This window comes from Sesamum indicum, linkage group LG10, assembly GCF_000512975.1.
Source record: "Sesamum indicum cultivar Zhongzhi No. 13 linkage group LG10, S_indicum_v1.0, whole genome shotgun sequence".
NCBI lineage: Eukaryota > Viridiplantae > Streptophyta > Magnoliopsida > Lamiales > Pedaliaceae > Sesamum > Sesamum indicum.
Genome location: NC_026154.1, coordinates 9,634,799 through 9,644,291, shown reverse-complemented (window position 1 = coordinate 9,644,291; position 9,493 = coordinate 9,634,799). Strand labels below are relative to the sequence as shown.

Below are 9,493 nucleotides of genomic sequence, written 5' to 3'. Positions count from 1 at the left end.
TTTGAAGCCTATCTCCCTCATTGTAATTATTCTGACTCGATTCAAGATCCATCGAAATCAGTCTCTATTTCCTCCTCATAGACGCTTTCGTCTGAAGAAAGATCCTCGAATTGGTAAATGGGTACCAAATCGCCATAGTAAACAGCATTTAGGATATCCTCCGTGGCTTCAAGTTTTCTCAATTCACCACGTTTCTGCGGGCAGTCGAGAGATATATGTCCTTTTGCTCCGCAAGTCCAGCAATTATAGTCTTTGTAACTTTCATTGGTTCGAGTATGGGCCCGTCTGAAAGTTCTTGTTGTAGGGGTTATTCCGGTGGATCTTGCATCTGTTCATCTAGATCCTTCGGATGAAACCCTTGTTGGTCATGTTCTCTGTCTAGATTTGTATGTTCTGGCTTTGGACTTGGACCACCATGATCCCCGTCGAGAAAAAGTTCTTTTGGAACTCCTAGGGTACGAGTCACTATTTTGCTTCCTCCTTTTCCTCGGTTCACTTAATTCTCCTATAATAGTCGTAAAATCATTGTTATCACATCAGAGAGGAGTTCATTTGATTTTACCTCTCAATCTTTTCATGTTCTTCTGGATGGATGCTTGATAACATTAATCCTTCAGTTTGTCTTTAAGGAAAGACATACTTCGTGCTACTGAATCTAGTTGTCCTTTAGGTACTTTGTATGACTAGATCAATATTTCCCTCCATGGACTGCATATCTTTGCGAAGAACATTGGAGCTGCTACTTCTGTTGCTACTCCACTCTGGAAGAAATACTTGCAGAACCAATAGATATATTCATCTACTGCGCAATACTTCTTAATTCAAGGCTGAAGAGGGCTTGTGCATACTCTCTAGCCTTTTCTGCTCTACTTCCTTTGAAATATCCATCTCCGATGAAGTGTATCTTGATAAGCCTTCCTAGCCGGTCTGCTATTGCGCCCTTCGAGTCTCCGGCAAGGATGCTGGCTTTGGTATCTTGTTGGGTATTATCCCATCCGATCTTCACAGATCCCTCCAAGCTTAACTCGACAAGCTTTATGAAGTTTTCTTTGTCGATCTCTAGGGTAGTTATTGCTATCTTGATTGCTGCAACCCATTCGTCTATCAATTTCTCGGTATTTTGGAAATCGATAATATCAAAGTTTAGTATACCGCTATATGGATGTAAGGGCTGGAGCATGGTCCTCGCCCAAGGTGTGTTCTCCAGCACTCTCTTTGGTTTCCTCCCTAGATTTTTCTTTAGCCTGGTTTCACAAATGTTGGAAAGGAATTAGAGCGAAAATCCGCACTTTCTCTCATTAGTTGATCCTGTGGAGGATCATTAGAACATGTACTTTCCTTCGGCTGTGGTAGTGCTGGAGTGATTTCATTTGTCTGGATATTGACCAAATCCACAATCCCAAGTTGGGAAAAGGACTCTGCCAATTTTTGTAGATCTGATAGATTCGCTCTTGTTACCTCCATTATTTTGTAGATCTGATAGATGCGATAATCAGATCTTCTCTGGACTTGGACTTCGGAATCTCCGTGGACTTCCCCTTCTGGTATAGAAGAGGTACTGTTCCAAGGGCGTCCCTTATTTGCTCTTGTCTGGATTTAGATGTCTCAGGGTTCTCCCTTTGGTTTCTCTTTAGATTTATAATTTCTGTCCTCAGATCTGTAAGACCCTTGTGTAGATTGGGAAGGATCTTAAGGATCCCGTCCACCTTTTGGCTCAAAGATTCTATTTCCATAGGTATATGGATTAACCTATGTCCATAGTCTTGAACCGTCTTTTGTATCTCCCTAAGATATTGGGAGATTTTTTATGTATCCCACTCGAATTCTTTTCAATCAGTCATAATTTTTAGAACTAAAATTATGTAGGAATTTACCCGTTCTGCTTCTCCTGGCTGGGATTCTACCATAGACTTCAGTGGAGTGTAGACACCTCACCGTATTTCCTGGTAGTACTTGTCAAAGCTCAAAATTTCTCAGCCACTTTTGTTCTTCTTCTGGCGTGAGAAGCTTTGGATCAATCCTCTTGGGACCATTGTAACACTTGCCAAGAATTTTCATGAGAAATTCTCTTCTTTGTATTTTCAAAATCTGGAAACATTCTCTATTTTCATAATAACTCGAACTTTCGTTCGGTTCTATTTCTCTCAAAGAGTCTCCTCCATTAGTGGATAAATAATATCAAGATGTAATATAATTATATATTTTTTCAACAAACCTAGGCTCTGATACCATTTTTGGCGAAGTAGGGTTTTAACATGCAATTTAGAGATGAAGTGGGACTAAATATGTCAATTTCATAAAATTAATAGACTAAAACTATTGACCCCGAAAAGTAAGGGAACGAAAGTGAGAACCACCCTATCCTACGGGACTAAATTTGTCATTTCTCCTTTTAATCAAACCATAGAAATCGATTTTATGATCGCCATCAAATACACAACCCGATCTCGTAGTATCATGGTTTAAGGACTTCAATCAAAAGTATTATATAAAGCATAAGATGAATACGACCAAGAAAACAATCCTCTATATTAATATGCTATTCAAAAAGATTGTTTAAAATGGCTGAAAATGAGCCAACAATTGGCTTGACCATCACCAATTCTAAAAATCTTCCATCTGACCTAAGAGCCAATTTTTTATAAGCTCATACCTACCTTCTCAAGATGTTCAATATCTGTCGTGCAACTCTGAAGCCTCTGTGCGTCATATTACAAGTAAGACTTTTATTATACAGTATGGAAGGATTTCAAGAAGAGAAAGTAAGATGTCATATTTTGATTATTTTTTCAATTCGTCTTTCAGCCTCCGCTTCCAAGTAACTGCGCCACCACCATCAGCAACACCTCTCTCTCTCAATCATTTTATCAGGTCATTTTTTTTTTCTGGTTTCTGAAATAAATTATTGGGCAATTTCTGCAATTTTGATTCATGGTGATTTCTGTAATTTCTGCCTTTTGTTTTCTGTGATTGGGATCTCTTCAGTTAGTATAATATTATTGTACAATTTTCTAAAATTTAGTTCAGTTATTATTGTAAATTTTTTTGAAAATTAGTTCGATTTGTAAAATTAGTTTCTGAAAATTAGTATTGTACCAATCTCTCTCTCCCTCTCTCTCTCTCTCTCTCCCTCTCTCTCTCTCTCATTTTATTAGGTCAGTTTTTTATTTTTTTTTCCGGTTTTTTAAAAAAATTATTGGGGAATTTCTGCAATTTTGATTTTTAATTTTTGTAATTTCTGCTATTGGGATCTCTACAATTAGTTCAGTATTTTGTAAAATTAGTTTCTGAAAATGAGTAGTGTAAATTGTTAGTGAATTGTGTTGATGTTTTTGAATTAGTATTGTTAATTGTTGATAAATTGTGATGTTTATAAATTAGTTCAATATTTTGCTAATGTTTTGATAATTTAGATCACATTTTAAGAAAATTATTTGAATTTTAGATCACATTTTGGACAATATTTGCGATTTTAGATCACATTTTGGAATTTTCATTGTAGATCCATATTGAAAAACATCTGAGATTTAAAGATTATGGGGATTTTAACTAGCTCACACTTTAAAGTAATCTAATATAATGAGGTATATTATATAACATAAACTAAAATCAACTTTTTATTCAATACCAGTATAAATTTTACCGAAATATTCAATGCAACTTCAATAACATGGCTCTGATACCTAGAAGCCAATGCCTGAAGCAATGGGGAATCGGAAATAAACAAAACTCCTCATAAAATCTCACCATGCGAAGCACAAGGCAAGTAACAGGAAAATGTTCAAAATAAAAACAGTCATGAAAACCCGTTCATGTAGGCGAAAGACGGCTAATAAAAGAATATTTTAAATTATGTCAGACATAAGGAAAGTTGAATAAATCGGGGAAGAGTTATTCTGTGGGCGTTTTACATTTTGTTAAACTCGTAAATATGAACTTAGTCTAAAATGCCACACAAAGCCCGACAACGCCATCCATCGACAAAATCGGGCAATAATGGCAACAGACTGTATTTATACCTATAATTTAACTCAACGACCCAAAGGGCTTCTTTTTCCTTTTGATTTCTCCCTATATCTATCAATAATTTGAAAGTCTTTTTTTTTTTAAAGTCTTACTATCTCCATTATCATGGATAATTCAAGCGCAGTAATTTAGCCTTCATTAGGCTAAGAACAAGTGTTCAATGAAATAAAAATGCAAAAAAGTTAAATAAGAAAACTTATAGAATTTAGGTGCACAAACAATATACAAATAATTTTTATTACTGAGAAAGAAAGATTTTATAAATGCTTCAGCTTCAACTCATAAAAACTTCCGAAGGCTCTTCCTATACAATAAAACTAGTGATGCATAAAAAAGAAAAAATATTCCTACATATATAGCATTTGCAATTATTTTTACTATTATATATTCATACTTCCATTCATTTATTAATATTCATTTCTAGTGCATATGTTTTATGGGGAAAAGACCATTTTGGTCCTTTAAGTTTTCATGCGATTGCGAATTTTTAATTTAATTCAGTAACTTTCAAAATTGTTTAAATTAGGTCCCTAGATGATATTTTGGATAATTTTGCTCTTTCCTAGCTTTAAAATGATCATTTTAGTCCATTTCCAATTATTATGCATCACAACGCAATTTTGCACATGTTTGCCTAGAATGGTATCAGAGTCTAGGTTCATTGATGAAATATTGGTTTATATTATATTTAGATATTATTTATCCACTAATGGAGTAGACTCTTTTAGAGAAAATGGAACCGAACGAAAGTTCGAGTTTCGATAAAAATAAAAAATATTTTCAGATTCTGGAAATACAAAAAAAGAAATTTCTCATGGAAATTCTTGATAAATGTTACAACGGTCCCAAAATGATTGACCCAAAACTTCTAACGCCAGAAGAAGAATAAGAATGGTTGAGGAATTTTGAAGTTCGGTATATACTACCAAGAAACGCGGTGAGACGTTTACACTCCACTCAAGTCCATGGTAGAATCCCAGCTAAGAGAAGCGGAACAGGTACATTCCTGCATAATTACAGTTCTAAAAATTATGATTAAAGAAACTGATTGGAAAGAACTGGAACCGAATACATCAAAGATCTCCCAAGATATGAGGGAGATACAAAAGACAGTTCAAGACTATGGACATATATTAATTCATATACTTATGAAAATAGAAACCTTGGGCCAAAAGGTGGATGAGATCCTTAAGATCCTTCCCGATTTACATAAGGATCTTACAGATCTGAAGTCAGAAATTGCAGATCTAAAGAGAAATTAAAGGGAGAACCCTAGGACATCAAAATCCAGACAAGAGCGAATCAGGAACGCCCTTGGAATAGTACCTCTTCTACATCAGAAGGGGAAGGCCTTAGAGATTCTAAAGCCGAAGATCAGAGAAGATTTGATCATCGCATCCATTAGATCTATAAAGTGATGGAGGTGACAAGAGCAGATCTATCAGATTTACAAGAATTGGCAGAATTCTTTTCCCAACTCGGGATTGTAGATTTAGTCAATATCCAAACCCATGAGATCACTCCAGCTCTAGCACTGCCGGAGGGAAGTGCATGCTCCAATGATCCTGCACAGGATCATTCAATGAGAGAGAGTACGGATTTCCACACCAACGCCACCCCAACATTCATGGGAACCAGGCTAAAAAAAATTTAGGAAGAAATCAAAGAAGAGTGCCTGAAAATACACCTTGGGCGAAAACCATGCTCCAGCCCTTGCATCGATATGGCGTTATACTTAACCTGGATGTTATCAATTTTCGCAATACCGAGAAATTGATAAATGACTTGGTTGGAGCAATCAATATAGCAGCAACTACCTTAGAACTTGACAAGAAAAACTTCATAAAAATGGTGGAGTTAAGGGTGGAGGGTTCTGTGAAGATCGGATGGGATATATTACCCCAAAAGATACCAAAGCCAGCATCCTTGCTCGAGATTCAAAAGGTGCGATAGCAGATCGGCTAGGAAAGCTTATCATGATACACTTTATCGGAGATGGTTACTTCAAAGGAAGTAGAGCAGAAAAGGCTAATGAATATACACAAGCTCTCCTTAGCCTTGAATTAAGAAGTATTTGCGTAGTAGATGAATATATCGATTGGTTTCGCAAGTATTTCTTCCAAAGTGGAGTAGCAATGGAAGTAGGAGCTTCGATGTTCTTTGCACAAATATGCAGTCCATGGAGGAAAATATTGATCTACTCATACAAAGTACCTGAAGGACAACTAGATTTAGTTGCAAGGAGAATGTCTTTCCTTAAAGACAAGTTGAAAAATTTGTGCTATCAAGCATCCATCCAGAAAAACATGAAGAGGCTGAAAGGTAAGATCAAACGAACCCCCTCTCTGTTGCGATAATAATGATTTTCCAACTATTATAGGAGAATCAAGCGAGCCAAAGAAGAGGAGGAAGCAAAATAGTATCTCCTACCCAAGGATCTTGACGAACAGATGCAGGATCCACTAGAAGAACCCTGACAAGAAGAACTTTTAGACAGGCCCATACCCGAGCTAATGAAAGTTTCAAAAACTACAATTGCTGGACTTGTGGAGCAAAAGGATATATCTCCCCGATCGTCCACAGAATCGTGATGAATTGAGAAAGTTCTCATTTACCAATTTGAAGATTTTCAGTCAAATGAAAGTGTTTATAATGAGGAAATAGAGACTGCTTCGGATGGATTTTCAGCTGAGTCATAATAATTACAACAAGGGAGATAGGCTTCAAACCCCTGAAAGCCTATCAGGATTCTTTTCAACTATGACAAAACCATGTAAAGGATCATGCGACAAGACTCCAACCTTAGCCCATAGGATGGATTTAGGATTGGGGGAATTGGGAAAGTCTTGAACTAGATAGGACTAAACCAAAGGAAGCATCACATAATCTACGAAGTAAGTTCAGGTGAATTTGCTATACCTATGGAACTTACTGGTAATGTGATGAAAATGCAATTGATTCCTAAAGAAGAGATTCTTAAAGAATTAAGTGAGCATAGAGAAAAAGTAGTTGTTACTATGAAATGGATCCACATAGGAACTATTGAAATAGTAATAAAAGCAACTTTTAAAGAAGAAAATGATTCAGAAATACAATTATCTATAATAGATAAAAGAATCAATAATTTAAGAGATGGTTGTCTTGGAACAATGATAGGTAATCTGTGAGCAGGAAAATTGATGTTTGGCATTCATCCTAATCGCATACAACCTAGCAGACCAAGATTTCAGTAGAGTCTTAACCCTTCATCAAGATTTTAAAAGGAAAGATCTAATGAAAGAAGGAAATAGACCATATTTTACAACTTGTAGAATTGCATATGCCCTTTCCAATACGCATCATTCAGATGTTTCTTAGGAAACAATATACTGAAATTCCTAGGATTTTCAAGAAATTTTCCAAGGTAATGACAGCAGATCCAATAAGGATACCTAGAATAGCTGGTGTTGATATCATCATATAAGATCACCGAGTTTTGGATAGAACTCTTAGCTCTAGAACTGAGTTTTGTAGCAGGATGTCATTCTGGAAGATAGGATTACAGGCTACAAAGGAAAGGAGAAGGAGTTATTAAAAGTTTTAACTCCTCAAGAAATTAGGGTTGATAACGTAAAACTTAGATGCTCTGAAGGAGGAAAAGAAATACAAGTTATATTTAACATCACTAAGAAGGACAAAATGCATAAAACCCCCCTGTATTTAAGAAAGTCTGCAAAAAGAACCCCCTGTTTTCATAATAGGCTAAAAGTTCCCATGTGTTTTGTAAAACTCATCTCAATCGCCCCCTCTCCCTTTAGAAAATAACCGTTATACCCTTACTTAATATATATTATTTATTATTATAGTGATCGTTGGATCTTTTTTTATCAAATATTGATCGTTAAATCTAATCAATTAATCTCAACCATTAGATTTTAAAAAAATAAAAGGTCTAGATTCAATATATTATTTAATTTATATTATATATAAATAATTTAAAATTGTAAAAAAATATTATTATTATATATTAAACAAAAAGAAGAGACGAGTCTTATGGTAGTGGTCTGAGGCCAAAATTCGATCGGACGGAGACGAATCGATGGCCAATATGTTCGGTGATCGTTGCTTGAGCCCACTCTCTATGATCGACGAAAACTCAAATTGAAGGTATGAAAATGTTTGTCTTGAAGAGAGCATTCTAATGGTACCATTGGTCATCAGAAATTCATCCGGACAGAGCCAAAAACTTAGAAACAAGTTTCCGGCGAAAAAGGGGTGAAATAGCATATTTTTTTACTTTATTTAAATTTTTTAATTATATTAATTAAAATATGTTTTAGTTAATTAAGAATATTTTAAATAATTATAATAATTAAATATTTTTAGCTATTAATAATAATTATTGTAATTCAATATATATTTTAATTAATTAAAAATAATTTTAGATTTAATAATTAACAATTATAAAATTATTTGAATTTAAATATAATATAATTTAATATTTAATATTAAATAAATTAAATATAATTTAATATTTCAATTTAAATTTAATATAGCAAAATTTAATACTTATTTTAGGGTTTGAAATGACAAAAGAAAGACACAAAACAAGCCAAAAAGCCCTTTGTATGTTATATAGACCCATAGAGGGGTATTTTCGTTCAAAGTATCATTAAATATGAACCTAAACCGCGAAAAATGACTACCAAACGCAGTAGACGCGCGTCTCTTCCACTTTCCGTTAATTGCTAACAGAATAGGGTTTTTTTGCTGACTAAAACAAAACAGGAGGGGGTTTTTAGCCTATTCTGAAAATAGGGGGTATTTTTTGCATACTTGTTAAAACACAGGGGGGTTTCATGCATTTTGTCCTCACTAAGAAAGATAATTTTTTTCCTTGTGACGACTTATATCATTTGCAGCAACCTATTGTTGGTAAATATGAAGGCATGTTAGAAAAAACAGGTCATGAAATTCTATTTGCAGGTGTTGTAGAACGAGAAAACGGGAGTATGACTTTGGGGTTAAGTTTCCTCGAAGACCATAAACCATGAGGAAGAAGAGGTAACTGAATGGAATTCAGTCTTGATGGTGTTATTATAAGGATTGAATGACGGCCCTTTTTCTATATATATACATATTTGTTAGTATGTTGTGTGATCAATATAAGACAAAGTGTTTGCAGGTTATATTGATTCAGGATTAGGGATTTTGCACGGCAAATCCTAGAGTTTTCCCTAAAGAAGAAAGGGAGACCTTACCCATTGATTGTAGTTAGGAATTTTTCACAAAAAATCCTAATACTCAATAAGGGAATACGAGAAGCCAAGATCATGATCGGAGTAGCATTTGAATCACCCTAGTTTATGGTAAAAACACCTCCTATTTACATACATGATATAGGTGTCGATATCTTGCTTGATAATAATTTCATTCAAATATTTGCAAGATATATGCAGGATAATGAAAGGAATCTGTTAATCTTTAC

The 9,493-nt window shown here is 34.7% G+C and overlaps 1 long non-coding RNA gene across 1 annotated transcript; it reads left to right on the top strand.

Moving 5' to 3' along the window:
- On the top strand, window positions 2,544–9,183 carry LOC110012674. Its single transcript, XR_002287867.1, has 3 exons — window positions 2,544–2,717; window positions 2,806–2,871; window positions 8,992–9,183. It is a non-coding gene; the product is annotated as an uncharacterized LOC110012674 (long non-coding RNA).